Genomic DNA, 18,552 nt, shown 5'->3' on the forward strand with positions numbered 1-18,552 from the left:
CTCCTCCCTGACCTGGAAAAGCATTGTATCCCTTAGATTAGACACTGCAGGAAGCTGAGAATGACGCACAGGGAGGAACAGAGCAGCACACTGTGCTATTCTTCCCCTCGGTGGAAGGTACAGTTCCAGCCTGTGCTCACCATTGATACAGTTTTCACGTTAAACCCAAACATGATTTATTAATTTATGATGGAAAGACTAAATTTCCAACTAACAGCTAATTCCAAGTTAATTAAAAATGGAAAGGAATCCAAATCTAAAAATTAAAATTATGATTAAAAAATAAAGATTAAAAAATCCTCTTCAAACTGTTAACTTATATCTCCTATTGACAAGGTCCCTGGTTTCTTCCCAGCCTTTTAACTTCACCTCATCAAATCATTTCTTTCTCCAATTTTCCTGCTAAGCAGTTTAAGGAAAAAAACAAACAAACAACAAAACTGCAATTTGTAGCATCAAAAGATTTTGCGAACAACTAATAGTTTCAAACCCACTTATTAACTCAACATCAAAATTACCTTGCTTTCACTTCTTTGACTCAGACTTATCTACTAGTTCCATACGTTTCTCATACAGCATTTCTGGAAGTGCTCAGTGCATAATTCATGAAAGATTACAGAAAGTGATAACAGAAAACATAAAATGTCACACAGTTCATAAAACACAAAGAAAGTCTCTAAATAAGTATCTTAAACCAAGACACCCTAAGCTTTTCTGCTGAAACTCTTACGAGTTTCACAAATGTATCACAAAATTTGCATGCAAACGACAAAACAGGAATTTCACCAGTATCTTATGCATTGCTTCAAACACAGAGTGCAAGTATGGATTCTGCAAGTTCATCATATATTTTTCCATTGTCTCTTATCAGAGGAGCACCAATGGTGGTTATGGCAGTGGAGACATTTCTCCTTTCCACTACCTCAGTGTCTATTAGCCCCAGAAATAATTTTTTATAGTTCAGTGAAAAACATAGGATTCAGTGTTATTGTTCAGAACAGTCTCCTGGTTTTCAGATAAATTTTATGAAGCTACTCCAACACTGAGATTAAAACCTGCACTTAAAGAGCCCCTCAAATGTGTCCTCATAATTACACTGCCGAATACTACTGAAGCTGATTTGCCTATAATTTTATTTCAGAAATCTGATTCCCAGTTCAAGTCAGTTTCTTGATTCTGTGTTTACTTAATGACAGTGTAATATCATAAAACTCATTTTAACATAGCTAATTCAAATAAGTACAAATGAACACAAAAATTATGCCAAAAATACTCAATGCTTAAATGGCAAAATTAGAAGCAAATTCAGGATCTGTCATAGATCACTACACAGAAGTTGCCAAGATTATCCTGTGGCCAGGTGTTCAACTGTAATAGTAAAATCAAAGAAAAACAGAAGCAGAAAAATTACCTTCCCTAACTTTAAAAAAACCCAAAACATTACCAGACTATTATTTCACCCATTTCAATAAAGACATGAAATATCAGAGTTCACAGAACAGCTACAAAAACAATCTGGAGAGTAGAAGTGAACTTGCAGGATCAGTAGCTTGACATATTCCGTGAACCAGAAAGATTTACTGGTCACAGAGGTGACAGGGCCTTTCAGTCCTCCTAACATAAGTATGGATACATTTAACACTTGGGAGTGAACAGCAGACACATTTGCCCTTGAATAGAGATGGAAATTTCCTAACCACATACATACAATACTGAGTCAATGACTTTGCTTTAAAAACCTTTGTATAACACGTTTTAATACAACTCCTAGAATACCTTCTACTACCTGTCTGCACTGAGATCAGAATCTGCTCTGAAATCTGCCCTTCCTTCTTAGGCTTTGGGAAAAATAAGTTCCACAGGCACAACATGTTCACGTTATTTGCAGCTTCCAATGCATTTCCAGTTTTCCAACACCTTTTTTTTTTTTTTGTAACACCTTCCTCTGCTGGTAGGTTGGTAACAGCTGGAGACTGAATGTCAAACCCTGCAACAGAACCAAAAATCCTCCTTAATCCTTCTCATAGCTACACTCAGGTCAAACTGATCAGACTTGCTATGAGGATAAATTTTCTGTCAGAACAGGTAGAATATCTCCTGTTATTTTTTAATGATCTTTAGTAGCACAAAATGCAAATTCCCAAATCATTCAGGCATACCTTACCCAAGAAATTTCAGCTACAATACCTACAAAAGTTTCAAAATACCTTTGTGGGTCTCACTGGCTTCTTTGATGCATTTAGCAGTTTACTCCATGGAAACTGACTTGCTCAGGTTAATGTTTTGTAAACGTTAAGTTTAAAAGCCTGTATAATAAAAAGGGTTGCACTGCAGACACTATCACTCCATGCTTTATTAACAATTTGTTGAACAGAAAACATTGGTGCTAAGTAGTTTTGCAGCCTGCTTTATTGGGACAATAAAATTCACCACTGATGTCACAGAGACTCAGCTACACACACTGAACAGTACTGCACAAGAGTGAGTCAAGTCACCAATTTACACTTTCATCCTATACTTGTGCAGAAACAGTACTAAGAAAATGTAAAGACAGTAAAGTAAGATAGTACTTAGTACTAAGTCAATTGTAAAATATTTTCACACTATTAAAATTCATGGATAGTGGCAGCACTACCAGAAAATAAATGGATATTTTGCCATCAGGGTCACTAGTCCACACAAACAGGTTTAACCCAAATACTGCTTATTTTTAGGTTTCTGTGAACCCACATGCACTTCCCAAGCCTCACACCAAACACACCAATAAGCCACTGCCCTGAGATTTTTGAACACAGGTCAAATCAGATCACCAGCTTTCCAAGGGCAGGGCCCCAGCTTTATCCTAGAGCATCAGCACGTCTGACCCAAAAATGAACACTGGCCTTAAACTGAAGTTATAAAAGCTGCTAGACTTCTAATTCCAAGACTGGATTTGTAAAAAGACATAAATGTACACATAAGTTTCTTAAAGAAAGTCACCAATGTACTGAAGCAAAATTAGATGTTTAATTTGCCAATGTAATGAATCAGGTAAGAAAATGTCCATAATTTCCATGTAAAAGCATTTGTAATCAGATTTTCCTAAGAAACAACACCCTTAAGCCATGAAAGAACCCAAATTCCATTAGTGTACTCCGCACAGTCCCCAGAAGGAAAGCCATCTGCACTTACCAGAGAACAATCCTCCACTGCTCCACAGAACAGCAGCTGCAGAGAGATGTGCAGTGGTTGCAATGGTGGCTTTAGACAGCAATGAGAACTAGGTCAGGACCTGTGATTGAGGACAAGGTTTTACCTTGTCCACTGTGAACTTCAGGGTGCGTCTGACACAGCAGTTAAAGAGGAAGAGGACACATCACAGGTTCTTCCCACAGCAATGGGGAGCTGCAACTCTGCATGAGAACTGTGCAGCTCAGAAGCAGCTTTAGAAGAAGGCAGAAGACTTCAGAGCTCCTCTGAATGCTACACACAGCATCAGTTTCAAGCTGGCTAAAACATGCTGCTGTAGGTGCAGGGATGAGGTGAAAGAAAAGCTTTCTCCCCCTCTCAAGATTTTCTTTTGACTTCAAGGCTCAGCAAAATGAACAAGCCCCTCCAGTATGCAGTATGATCACAGCAGCATTGTTTCACTTTACTCATAAGGTTTTACATTTTTTCTGATGCCATTACCTATACAGCAGTCCCCTTTTTTAAATAAAGGGGACTGGACACTCTAAAATAAGATGTGAAAATATAATCTTACTTAAATGTTTGTTAGGTTTTTTGAGAGGGTCATACTAGATCAGTGTCTAGGGAAAAAACAGATCCCACACATATACCCAATGCTATCACAAATACAAAAAACCTGAAAAACTTACATTTAAAATACAAAATAACTATAATGCTCACCACTGTCAAATCTTTCAAAAAGCACTGTGACTAACAAAAGCTCCTACAAATGACAGAAGAACTTAAAACCCATTTTTCAACAGGGACAGATACTTCCCTGATACTTCAAAAATGCAAGAAATTTCAGTAACTTTAAGTTATTCACATCTAAATTATCAGTATCATGATGTATAAAGGATCATCTGAATGCAGGAGTGCATAGGCAAAGCGGCCCCATTTTGGCCAGGATCCAGTTATTTTCATGGAAACTGAATAGCAAGGGATGAGATTTCTGAAGCGTGTTGGCAATGAACAGAACAATGTCATTTAACCCTCTGAACTACTCTGCAACAGTAACTTCTTCCAGAACAGCTGGATGACATTTTCTATCATTATTTACTTATAGGGGAGAGAAAAGTAATTACTCTTTTCCCCTCAGTTACATACAAATAGTAAAAACATCACCTTAGACCTGTTAAAGCTATGTTTTTACTTTGTGCAAGCATGAGAGCTATTTTATGGGTTTGGTTGGGGTTTTTAAATGTTAATTTAGGTTAAACTCTGAAAAAAATTCTGAATCTGGAATGAAGAATCTGTTAACACACTCATTTGGGTACTACCCTCTGGAACAGAAGATGTCCTGGATAAACTCTTAAACTGATCAGATACAAAAACCTCAAATTTCAGTTTTAAATACAATTTAATTACAAAGGTAATTTCAGTTTTAAATACAATTGCCTCAACAATGTTAGAGCAAATCTAAAAGTACTGTATTCCAAAGGTTCAAGTCAGCCATAGAATTTATGATGGACTGTTAAGGGGAGCCCCTCACTCCAGTCTGAGCATACAAATCTCCCAGAGAGTAACAGTGAAGGTGGCTTGCCCAGAATACCTCTGAACTGCCTACAGACACACAAGAAAAAAGACACCAAGACTCAGCTTGTTCATCTCATCTCTAACAAGGAAAAAGGCCACACTTAAATGAAAAATACTCCACTTATTATTACTAGTAAGAAGCTGAAACTGGAATGTTTAAAAAAGGTGAGTAGAAAAAGATTCCATATGGGGGTTTTATCCACAAGACATCTGAATGTCAGTCTAGACCTACTGGAGTCACATTAAAAAAAGAGTGAAGGTTTTGGGGTTTTTTTAATCAAGAAAGTCTACTAACAAATTGAAATGATAAAAATCAAGTATGTGAATCATCAGATTCTGATTTTCAGTTTATTCTGATTGTGGGTTTTATGGAAGAGTTCTGAAAAAAGGACTGCAAAATTTAAATATTCTAGTTCAATTTCTTCATTCACCAGAAATTGTTAAACCTTAATAACAGATCTTACTTAAGCTCTTACACATCCTGATTTGGAGACAAGAAGTTCCTATTCAGGCAAGGGCAAATGAAGGGTGCTTAGGCAAATCAGTTTTGCTTTCCAGGCTGAAAAGGTATTAGTATACTCCTTACAGATTACAGTAAGGCAGTGTCACTAAAGTTAGATTGTATGAAATGATAGCTAATTTTGTGATGGTAAGGCACCACAATCATTAACTCTGCTTGTGTTTTCCTCTGCTCCTGCTCTGAGATACACAGTTTTGGAACACAATAAAAGTACCTTGCCTATGCATGAACACGGATAATTACTATTCAGTGATTTTGACTTACACACCCCTGCCTTTCTTTTTTTTTTTTTTTAAGATCTTATACTTCATTATGCCATTTTTACCTGAATCAGAGGTAGACTAAACCTCTCCTGTTTTATACAGTATCTCATTTGGTTGATAGATTTGTGAGACGAGGACATCATAAATCTAAAGTGTACTCTGGCAGCAGTTGCTGCTACTCAAAATTATATAATAACCCCTCATCATCAAATTTAAGAACCCTATGAATTTATAACTGTATTTCCTGAAAAACATAAAGAATTAGTGAAGAAGATTAGTAAAGCACACACAGAAGGATGAAGAGGCTAAGTAACAGAATGTGCCGCCACTTAGAAACTGACAAAAGGAGAAATTCAAGTCTCTTGATGAATTCATGACTGATATACCTACAGCTTCAGAGATCCTACAGCACATGCCTCACAAATAAAAACCCTGCATTATTATGAGACTGGTTAGTTGAGATTTTTAAGATGGAATTAACCTGAATATTCATTACTAGATGCATGAGTGCTGCCATTTTTTTCTGGCAGAGTATCCAAATAACTCAGAAATTGCTACGTGATTACAGAGCATGCAGGCATTATGCTGGAACCAGCAGGTTTGATATATAAGCAGCACAAATGTTGTGGATGGGTGTGTTAACCAGTTCAAGCAAGAAGACAGTAAATCAAAGTACATAAATAACATAGAAGCTTAATACGAAGACTAGAGATTTCAAGCAGGCTTGAATCAGGCAGATGAAGGCAACAGAGATGCTGAATTTTTCATTACTTTCTCCTTCATGTTCAACTTGGATTTTTCTAAGTGGCACCCCCCAGTTCTTTTATAGCACTTCCCAGTTCTGATGGGGGAGGGAAAGATACACAAATTATGACACAATTTATTCTCTTAACACAGTAGAATTGGACAGAGTTTTAAAAAGCCTGTATGCAGGAGGAAACTAGTATCTCTGAAGAACGCAAACCTAAGTATTAGTCTTGACATAAACCTTCCATGTGAGATTTTATACAGCACTTGCCCATAAAACCAGCTTTGAAATGTGAACCTCACATATGTATAGTCTTTCTATTTCCAAACAGACAGCTAACAGCGAGGCTTATTCAAGTTAAAAAAAATTATTTTGCACATTGCTTAATTTGGACATTTGTAAATCCTCCAGCTTTGTAGCTGAAAAATTTTAGGAAGACAGTGGTTAACCATCTTTTATCCACCTTACACTAAACATTTATGGAAAGTGTTTAAAATACATGCCCTATACAAAGGATGTTAACACTATCTCCATACAAGTCTCAGAAGTGACAGTAAGACAAAGTTCATGTCATTGCTCAGCTCCCAAAGCCAACAGCATTCTCTTTTCCATCTCTCAGAATGTTCCTGATGACTTTAAACTGCAGATTAAAACATATCAACTATTAATTAAAGTGTTACTCATTTTCCTGCATTAGATTGTTCTTCTTTCCATATTAGGAAATACATATATGGAAATATAGGAAATTAGGAAATACATAGTATGTCAAGAAACCCCTACAAACTCTATTTTAGGAGCAGCTTATCTATGTTTTTCTTTTTCACAGGCAAGTGTTAATGTGTTCCCCCACCCCAAAATTATGCAGTTTCCTACTTCTGGGTAAACCTCAAGGGTCATGTACACCCACATGGTAACAGATGAAACACCATGAAGAAACCATCTTCCTGACTGTGCAGTCTCCCTTGTCAGGCAAGTATTACCCAACCAAATATGGCTGCATAAATCAACTTCAAGCAAACTCAGAATTTCTCTTCTAGCTCAGATTCTCATTGTTTCCACCTGATAGTAGCAAAAAGATGCTATTTTCTCTGCTCTGCAGGGTTTCAGAATTGTATCTGGAAAGAAAAGCAGCAGTCCAGTTTCTCCAGTCACTGTAAACCATGTAAACACAGTGTTTAATGGCCATTTTAGTGAAGCCACTTTCAGAATCAGAAGCAGCCCATATTTTAACAATTCACCCATTCTCGTGTTTTCTACTAGATCTATTTCTTCTCTTTTGAACCAGGACCTTCCTGGTCTGCAGAGGATTATGTTATTTGGTTGAAGATTGAACAGAACAAAGCAGCATGCACAAAACACAGAAGGACAGGCACCAACCATGGCACAGAGATTCCTTTTGCACTGCAGGACAAGGACCAGAATGGCTGTCGAGCCTTGCATACCCGGAACCCAAGTAAACTGACACAACTCACACTCTGCTGGTACAAAGCTGCCCCATCAGAAAGGCTGCCTTCCCTGAAGAGGCCAGGCTGGATGCATTTACATTTTGGGTGTGTTTTCAGCCATGACTCCAAAACCCCAGGAGATGCACATCAACTCTCCCTCTTCTCTTTGACACACAAACAGCTTTGAGAGCAGCAGTCCCAAGCACACAAGACCTCTGTTAAGGTTCATCCCCAAACATTACCTAAAGATAGGCATGTACACCAAAGTATCCAAAGATCACAACAGTTTTGCAGGGCTTTAATGTTCTACAAAACTAATTTTAAATCGTTACTAAACCCAAAAGAACAAAACCGAAATTGTGCTTCTGGGCATTGCGGACTGACTGAATTCAAGTCCCAGTGTAAAACACGAAAGGCTCCTGTTCAACACATAATCCTGCTTCCAGATTATGGATGGATAATGTTCATTTTAAAGACTATCTTTAGGCAGAGATTATTTTAGTTGACAAACATTTGAAGATTAATAGGAGAAAACCCATTGTTTCTATATATGTCTTGTTATTGGTTTTCTTAAAAATACCTCCACTAGCTATAATACCACTTTTATTGTTTTTTTTATTCTGTTCCCTATTCAAGCAACAACTATTCTATCCACAGACATGATGCACTCCCATCCTTCAACCTTACCACCACCAATACCTAGAAAACTTCTGAAAATACAGTACCAGTACTCCTATTTATGTTCTACTAGTAGTGACCAAAGACTTTTCCTCACTATGTTCTAAAAATCATTCCCAACCAGCATGGGGCTTATAATTCCAGAAACAGAAATTTAAATTAAAATAATGAACATCAAGGCCACACAGATGTTGGGATTCAGGCAAAGATCCTGAATAATTCACATGGCACTAAGTACTTTCATTCCTGACTCAGGCTGTGAAACAAACTCCTTCTAGAAACCCAACTGCCACTGGTTTATTGCCAAAATATGTATGTGCAGTTCTTTCAAGTTCACTGAGAGGCTACTGGCATAAAAAATTGCAAAGCACCATGACATGTATGCAGCATTCAAAGCCAGAATTCTAAACCCAGCTTTTAAAGTGATTTCTCAAACAGCGTGCAGCTGGATACAGGCCAACAGTTTCTACCCATGTGAAGTTCAACTGATCTCAACAAAACCTTAGAAATTGGTAAGCAGCTCTCCAAGGAGATGAGTCAAACAACTGTGTCAAATGGAAACAATAATCACTTGCATTAAAGCTGAACTGTGGTATTTGTTTTTATAACAGTAGTATTTTACATGTACAAAAATCTACTCCTTCAGTCTTTCTTTCCATATAGTTTAAGTGTATCATGCTTTCTCCAGAGCACAGTATTATTTTCACTCTTCCTTGTGGGAAGCCATCTCCACACTGGGCTGGCCTAGAGGCTGAGTCTACATCTGTCTGTGTGGCCATGCTGGGAGCTGCCAGAGAGAGCAGGGGAGGGAACTTGTAAACAAGCCCTGCCAATGCAAACCTGCAATCACATCTGTTCCACAGAAGTTCATGCCCTCGAGGGATTTCAATAGGATCTAACACATCCACAAACTTAAATGCATATTGGGCCCCAAGCAACTCCCACTTTGTCAGAGTCATTCACTAACAAAGCTCATGAAATACAACAGAAATCTTACCAAAATGGATTCTATAGGGCCCCATGATTAATAACATTTACTATCCCATTTTTAACAGTTACCTTGCTATGCATATCCAGAAACCAGTATATTCCACGAAGTCTGTCCCAGAAGTCCCCACACAAGATATATGTAATTTACACTGGCCATTCAATTTCACCTACTTTGAACCTAGAAATTAGAAGATTCAGATCTTAAAGATTTTCCTTTTTTGTTTTAAACCAAAACAAGACCAGCAATTTTAACATTCAAATATTAAGCCCGATGCTTATTTAGTCAACTGCCCTGATTTTATTAGGAAGAGATTCTGTAGTGTTCTTTTTTTGCATACAGAGACTTTCTCTAGCTGTCTGAGTCAAAACCATTTGGGATTTTATAAGCAAATGTCAAAACTTTGTCTAAAGGGGCAAAAACTGCCAAATTCATACTAACAGTTTAACTCGCCAAATATCCTGATTAACAATGATCTGTGAGCAGTTTTAAGAACAGAATAACACACACTCTTGCAGTAATGTGTCGACTTTTGCTTCACAGCGTGATGAAAGTTACTTATGTTCTACATTCCAAGCATAACTGATATAAAATGTATAATCTTATTTTGCACTGCACTGTGCTAAGCTCTTGACTGTAACAAGACTTCATAGCAGAAAGCGCCATGGGCTAAGACAGAATGTGACTTTTAAAAAAGTGTGTAAACATAATATGTGTAAAAAAATCTTAGAGAAATCCCCTGTGTAAAGCAATCCAGATTTTTAAACCTTTTTCTGACCTTACTGGAGCAACATATTTTTCTATTTATTTTGGTTTTTCTCATCTGTCTTCTCCAAACTAAACCAACTTTCATTTTCTCTCCTTCGTCATATTTGCCCACTATTTTATTTCCTATTAGTACCAGACACTACAGAATTTCATAAATCTATCAGCTAACAACAGACAGATAGTATTTCATTTCCCCCCTTTTAATCTCCTGAAGCCCTATCAACATTGATAAAATTCAGATGGTTTTATGAAGATATCCAATGACACACAATAGCAATATATCTCACCAGCTTAAATTACTCTTACTTATGAGTGTCTTACCAACCTTACCCCTGAACTTTGTCAATATCATCCTCAAGTCGCCTGCTCTCCTCCAAGTCTCACGCAAGCCATACAAGACTTATCTCAAATTAACTGAACTTATTTCCATTATCTAGAATGTCCATAACCTAGGAAGAAATTGATGGTAACAAAAGCCAAACCACCCATTGTCCAGTCACTGCACTGTGTCTCTCTGTTGCCAACCTGTTGTGTGCAGGTGCTACAGACCCTCCCCACCAGCCACACCTCAACATCTTTTCACAGGGATGCTGATCTAAAACAACAAGTCTTGGAAAGGGTATACATTCACTCTCTTCTTTGGGGGAAGAGGGGGAAATACAATTTGACTGATTTATCCTCCAAAGATCAAGCTGCACAGCAACATGCATCTTCATTTTATAAAACAGTAAAGATTTTATGTGTTTGTGAGGCAGTGTCAACATGAAAAATTACCTCTAAGAACAGTTATTTTAATAAAAGTGGCACCTGCTAACAAGACACAATACTTTTAAAAAGTTGACATGACTCTCATAAAATAAGAGACCAAAATGCCAGATCTAAACACACTGCTGAAAACACAAATTATTCCAACATTTACTGCATCTCTTTCAGAATTAGTTACAGCATAGGCCACATCTGCAGGGAATGCTATTCTAGACCAAACAATAAATAAAAGATTATTTCAATTTAAGACAAGTGAGCAATACGCCACTTCATTTTTGACAGATAAAAGAATTAAAAAGGAAAAAAAATAATCTAAAAATTAATATACAGCCAGAAAGCTTTTTCTTTTCTCTGGTGTTTAATAGTATATTTTCAGTTAAGAAACATATTACCTTGTTCACCAGAAGCAGGAAACTGTTACATATCCAATGTCGTGTGCATTAAACGAATTAGAAGAAAAGAATTGTTTGACTTTTCCAGTAATTATATCTGTTACTCCAAGGCAATAACATTATTTTAATCTGACACCTTTTGAGTTACCATGACAAATCCAACACAGTCTAATTGAAAAACATAATTTAAGAATAAAAAGTCAAGATAATCACCTTGTACAGTTTTCTTATTGCACACATATTAATACATTATTTCAAAATGCCAGTATTAATAAACAAATTCTCCTCATTAGAAGAGCCTTGAGATGGCATCTGCTAAGTCATCCATGCTCTGGAGTCTACTGACTAACAGTTTCAGACTTCAGGTTTTTTATATTAATACATGAGACTCTCTCTAGTCCACATCTGTTCCACAATAAATGACAAGACAGAATGTCTAAATAATAAAACAGGTTAAATGTAATTTAGTCAATATTCATATAACAATGAACACTTACTCAAGCTTTAAAGTATTAACTATTATTTAACTGTCAATCACTGTTCTCCCAAAATTGTATTTAGGGATGTAACTTAGCTAACACCAACACTTAAACATGTGCAAAGTACCATTTAAGTCATTGACATTATACCCATGTAATTATTTACCATTCATACTAATCATTATGTGTGAATACAGCAATTTAAGGGATAAGATCTGGTCCTTAGTCTTCTACATTAGTTTTAAAAACTTTAGAATACTGTTAAATTTATGAATAAAGAAAAATCATTTTAGCACACAGAGTGGGCTAGATACTGCTTTGGCAATTATTTAGACCAAAAAATCAACAGGAAATTCAACTGACAGCTGAAGGGAAGTCAATAAAACACATTAAGCACAGTCAGGAAGGAACCTTTCAAACATCATTAAATTTCTAACCTGTCCTATCCAAACTACTTTCCAGGCTTGAACTTCCTTCCTAAAACGAAGTTTTCTAGATGAACATTTAGAACAAATAAGTAGCAGAGACAAAGAAGAGAAAAATACAAAGCAGTTACTGTATTTTTGCACATATGAAAACCACATCCAGTAATACAAGCTACTGATATAGATGAAACAATTGCACAAATGAGTGTTTACAAGTACCCTCCTGGGTCTGAAATACCTCAACAGGAACTAAATAATGATTTAACATGCCTTAACAATTGAATAAATTAGAAAAATATTGCAACCTCAGGCAACATTAATTTCTCAATTTTCCAATTAGTGTCTTTTTGTCAGCAAGAACACAGTAGAACCCTTTTCTTTATCAAGTCTCCTTTAAAACCATCTGTTTCTAAAAGGCAGAGATACAGGACTGTCTCTCATTAGTGCAATCAAAAGCACAATGCTTCCTCAAAAATTAATATTCCAAATTCATTAGATGGACTGTGTCTTAGGACAACAGGAACACAGGAACAACTGGGCAACACAGCAACATGGTATAGAGTGTTTTCACCACATCAACCCTTTAGCTTGCACCAATGGGAGTTATTTTTAAGCAGCTCAAAGGAGAATTCTCAGAAAAATATGAAGACAATGACATAGCTGTGCACGTGCAGTGGGCAGCTCCCTTCAATCACACAGAACAGAAGGACAAGGAAACAATACATGATTCATTATGAAATCTGTTGAATTATGCTGTGTTGACTTGGGGTTTCTTAAGGTAAAACTCAATATATAGCCACTAGAAAAAACAGAATGTAGCATATTCTATTAAACAATATTTAAAATATTCTGCTTGTCTAACATTTATTATCCCCTGATCCAAGCATTTCTATATATCAGAACGCAACTGGTGCACCCAGTGGTGTCTGGGCAGTATCTGGTCATGTTATTGTATCATCTTTAGTTAAAGACAGGAATCATGGGAAGAAACAGTTATTCCGGGTCAAGCAGTTTAAATGCCAAGGTAGGATGGAAAACTACATTACATCCCCTCCCCCTCCCCCTTCCCCTTATATAAGCTAATCAGCTCCATCTTAAAGACAGCCTTATTCCACTGCTCCTAAGGGAAGGCTGTTGCAGACTCCTATGCCTCCGTTGCTTAGGAACCATCTTTTCTAATTTCCAGATTAGGTTTATTCTTGGATAGTTTATACCCATTTGTTCTTACACCTCAAGCATAAAAAGCTCTTTTTACCCACCTGTGTTGTTGCACTCATTTTTGTGAAGAGCAACCTTTTCCATGCTTTGTTTCCCCAGATCAAACAAGACCTCTGTGAGTTCCAGGAATCAGTTCCTGGACCTCTTTTAGTCTAAATGTCCTTTTTTACTTGAGGGTGGGTTATAGAAACTATATGCAGTTTTTAAGGTAAGCTTTCACCAGTACCAGAAAAAGTTAATACCCCCTTACTTTTGTAAAGAAAAATACTAGCAGGGCAACAACAGTGTACTTGTTATCCTCATACTGATCTCCATTGCTAGCTCTGATAGGTCTGTCATCCTTAAGTGTTACAGTTCTTTTAATGCTCTTTAATACAACTTCTGTTCCTACTGGTCATGTCTTACTGTCTCAACTTTGTTCTGTGCAAAACTTTCTCTTGTATTGGTGATGCTTGACATCTGATGAATACCATGTGATTGGCACGAGAAGTAGGAATGGATAAATGACTTTAATGAAAATACTAAATCTCAAAACTGGTCCTGACAAATTCCACTACTTACATAGTTCCAATATATCATCCCCTGGTCATCAAGTTCTATCACCATTTGACACATCCTGTCAATTTATGACATTCATATTTTCAATCCTGTCAATTCAACATCAATTGTCACAAAAACATCCCTCTAGTTTTCACATGGAATCACATTACATATTATATGACTTGTAAGTTACAAGAGGGTCAGCTCTAATCATGTATCCTCTCCAAGAATTCAAGGATCTTACAAAAAAGAGGTGTTAGATTTCTCTGACAAATCTTCCTCTGTTAGGAGCTGTACCACTTCATACCCTTTTCATCTTACCTCCACACAGAACAGTTTTTCATTCTAAATTTAAACAAATCGCTTTATATTAAGGTCACACTAATGATGCAATTACTATCCCAAATCATCTTTTCCTCTTAATGTTGTGAGTACTTTCACTGTTTTCCAGCCATCCAATACCCTTCTCCCTTGCCATTTAATAACAATTCTTGCAATTGAGCCTCTAATTAAACACATCACCTACTTCAAAATTGTAGAGTAAATGTTACCTAGTTCCACTAACCTGCACCCTTGCAAGCTCGGCTTCATCTTCAAGGAAATCATCTTCATAACTTCAGTATGACCTATGTGCATGTGTTCAAAATATCCTCACTGAAAATTAAGACAAACTTTCCACGTACTCTTTCTCAAGTATATAAATTATTTTTAGTCTTATTTCATTACCCCCATGCTTCCTGACAAGACACATGTAGAGTCTTAGTCAGGTTTTCTGCTAACCCCTGATGCTCCTTTTCAATTTGCTATCAACCCTGCCTGATCTTGAATCTCCACTTTTTCCTACATGGAAAGAAAAAAATTCAAAATTTAGTAAGAGCACAAATATTTTCTACAGTTGCCAGAATTACCTGCATTTATTGCTGCATCAGAAGTTCAGCCATGCCAGAAGTAGCTGAAATCACCTCATCAAACAAGCCCTGAACACTGTTGTACACATGAATTGCAAGAACATTTGGATGCTAAACTACTTATGGACTTCGCAATTTGAATGTTCACTTCTGCAGTTACAATTATAAACAGCTTTTCATGACACTCAGACACATTTGCTTTAGTTGTGCCTTCTTTTTCTTATTTTTCCCCTAAACGATATCTTTCTAAAACATTAATAAAAAAATTAATGCCACAAAGTCTCTCAAGAGCTAGAAGAAGGAAAGACAAGTAAAAACTGTTTAATTTCAACTTCACCTCAAATGAGACAGCCAAATCAAAAAAGCAACAAGAAAACCTGTATCATCAATATTTTGGCTTGAGAACAGACTGCACAGCTATTACAAAATTTACTTGGGGGGAAAAAAGGGGAAAAAAAAGGTCTGCAGAAACAAGGTTTCAATTTAGGATTACCATAGCAACAGAGGGGCGGGAGGGGGAGATTACCAGATTACTCTCTCAGATCATCAAATCCTTGAAAGAATAAATTTAGATTTGAGTTTCAGTCAAATTAACTGAATTCATCCTATTCATTCATGATAAACACAAATTAAGGATTAAATTAAACAAGCAAAAACTGTAGTACAAGAAACAAAGTAGCAAATACAACATTTCAGACTGAATTACCTCACCTTTTCCTTTTACCATAAAATACATATTTGGTATCACAACAGGTCTTCATACCAGTAACTAATATCAGAATTATTTAGGAAGATGTCTAGTTCTGATTAAAGGCCTGCAAAGAAAAAGAGCCATTTGAAATCTGCCCCATTCTTGTTAAGTGACCTGAGCAGCTACACTACAGAAATGGGCAATAATATGCCCCCACTTGACTTGGGGTTGTAATGCATTTCTGAAAATATAGTTGGCACAGAACTAACATATTTCAACAACATATGTGGTCACAGTAATGACTACAAAAATCCGGGAATGAAGAAATATGCTTAAGCTCCTCAAAAAGGTGATATTCTGAAAAACAAACCCAGGATAACCTAAGTAACTAATTACTCACATGCTTTTAAATTGTACAATCTTTAACATTCTTAGTATTTCAGAATTGTTTTAATACATGCTTAAATACAAAATGGACACATACATTTATGTTAATGACTGATTTAAAAAGCAAGAACAATTGAAATCTCTCTCTTTTTGGGAGAGCAGCTATCTCAATGTTTTAACCCACTCTCATTAGATAGGATCCTGAACCCACTGAACATGCAATTGAAGTGGCAAATGCAGCTACAATGGTTTAATTTTGACACTGTGAGCTTTGCTTGAGGTGTCTCCCCACTTTAGTGGTAAATATTGACCCATAAAGACTCTAAGCCTCAGGCAACTTTTCCACCAGCCAGAACGTTCAATTAATAAGGCTGCCCTCATAATTTGCAAGACTGCCTAAGTCCAGCTTTCCTGGCTGACATTCAGATTTTAAGCATGTTTCCCAGCCTTCTGTTCACCACTTCTGGCTTTCGTTGACCCGCTGCCAAAACGCTCTTTATTTTCTGGTGGCTGGGCAGGCCAGAGGACAGTTTGAGAGACTACCTTCTTCCAAGTTGTGCAGCAAACTGTTCATTGTGTTCCCTGCTCTTGGCTTCTCCCCAAGATTCTGCAGTGAGGGAAAATAGGAGGATACTGGAAGGACTGTTGTACCACTAATGTGAAGCAAGGGCATAGGCACCTTCACTGGCCTTTCCTTGTCCTTAAACCAACACCTCCATTAACAGACTGGAACTGAGCCAAAGAAAGCGTCCCAAGTCAACAACAAAGGCTATGGCAGATCTAGAAGTGGACATCCCACCTGCCAAAATCATGCTGCAATTATAAATTGTCCTTCCAGGAGCGAGGCAAGTAATTCAGTATAAGATGGTCCACATAACTCAGCAGTGTCAAGATCAGTGCAAGTTCTAAAGCAGATTGAAAGCAAAGTGGAAAACCACACAGACAGACAAACACTGACTTACAAGCAGCAACAGAATCAAAGATCTGGTTTTGGACAGATGATCTGTTGAGAGGACAGGATGGTCCTCTTAGTCCAAGGCACAGAAACCCACCCACCCACCAACCTTCCTTGATAAATGAGAGATGAAACAGCTTTCCTTTGGATTAAGAATTGATATCTTATGTCCCTCTCCATCATGTATGATTCACTTGCTTTGGGAAAGCTCTAAGGAATTTATTAACTTTTTACCAAAATCCCTATCTAACTAAACAGGGGAAAAACCATATATTTATACGTACAGCTGAGATCAAAGCAAACATCTAAGATCATTATTAATTTATTTTTCTGCCTATTAGTAGATTCAAAACCATTGTAATACTGTAACATAAACATTCAACATATCCAAATAAATTTTAACTGTATGCTTCTAGCCACCAAAGCTTCATGAAAAACAATTTATTGAAACAAACTCCATTTTATCCTTAATTCACCTACAAAAGACATAAATTTATCCTGAAACATTTCTAAGTAATCAGTTATAACTGAAATCACCAGAATATCTTCAAAGAGTCACCATCCAATAAATTTTACTCTAAGCCCAAGAGGGTGGGGAAAAAACAAAACAAACCCAAAAAACCCCACACTTTGCTATGTACTAGTAGACTTAAAAATAATATCCACAGTAAGGAAAGAAAATTTACTTTGGAATCAAAATAGAATTCAGTGCTTTACACTGAATCTGTTATTCAAATCATATGGAAATTTGAAGTGACATTTAAAAAGAAAGTGACACATTAGCTGTGTAGAATTTTACCTGAACATCATGGAAACCTTTCCAGGAACTGAGAACAACTAGAAAAAGGTGACAAAACTAATGAAACATTATTTGTTACCAACTGAAGTCTCATATGCTTCCCTGTTTATCCTTTTTAACTTCTCATGTTCCCCTCTACATCTTGTGTGAGTCCCGTGCTCCCTTGTCCCCTTATTTGAACACTGGCTCACCAAAGCTGGCCCTGAAAGTGGAAAAAAACCTCTTGGACTGGATCAGAGCTACCCATACCCTGACTGGCTGGCAGGTGTGTGACACCTACATAGCCACACACTCCTGCTTCCCAGAACAAATCAGGAGAACAATTTTTCATCAGGGGCTCAAGTTTGGCCATCATAGCTCACTACTGGCAGAAACCTTTTATGCTTGAAGTCACCATTTTCCTGTTAAGTTCAGCTGAATGTAGCTAACAGTTTCAGAAACTGATGAGAAAAAGAAAATAAGTCCCTTTAACTCTGGAATACTTTAAGCTGTACTTCAAGGTCACCACACAAAACTTCGCTAGACAAGATCTTCTAGAGAAAAAAAAGCCAAGCGTATGGCACCTCTCAGTTAATGCACAACAGCAGCAATGAGTTCTTTTAATGAATTTTAGGTGGAATGGATGCTTCACAAGTGTACATACTTGATAGATTTTCATCAATATTTTGCAGTGACAATACTTAAAATTGCTTCATTAGTGTTAAAACACTAAACTCAGGGTACGCTTTATCCTTCATCTCCAGTCACAATGCACCAACAGTGACTTTATGCTCAGTCATTTGTAACACACATACACAAAACAGCACCAAATGAAAAAAACCCGAACAACAACAACACAAA

At 36.9% G+C, this 18,552-nt stretch overlaps 1 protein-coding gene across 19 annotated transcripts in view; it reads right to left on the minus strand.

Annotated features, from left to right (window-relative positions):
- ADD1 (adducin 1) overlaps nucleotides 1-18,552 on the minus strand; it is a 62,849-nt gene that overhangs the window by 39,338 nt on the left and 4,959 nt on the right. Inside the window, exon 2 of one of the 19 annotated variants that reach the window (XM_058837229.1) lies at nucleotides 9,457-9,565. The exons of 17 other annotated variants lie outside the window; for them this stretch is intronic. The gene's annotated coding sequence lies outside the window, so the exon portion shown is untranslated. Of the gene's footprint in view, nucleotides 1-1,786; nucleotides 1,807-9,456; nucleotides 9,566-18,552 lie in introns of those variants that run through there. One more of the 19 variants, XM_058837231.1, reaches the window with a different exon arrangement.

The sequence above is a fragment of the Poecile atricapillus genome, chromosome 4 (assembly GCF_030490865.1).
Source record: "Poecile atricapillus isolate bPoeAtr1 chromosome 4, bPoeAtr1.hap1, whole genome shotgun sequence".
Classification (NCBI taxonomy): domain Eukaryota; kingdom Metazoa; phylum Chordata; class Aves; order Passeriformes; family Paridae; genus Poecile; species Poecile atricapillus.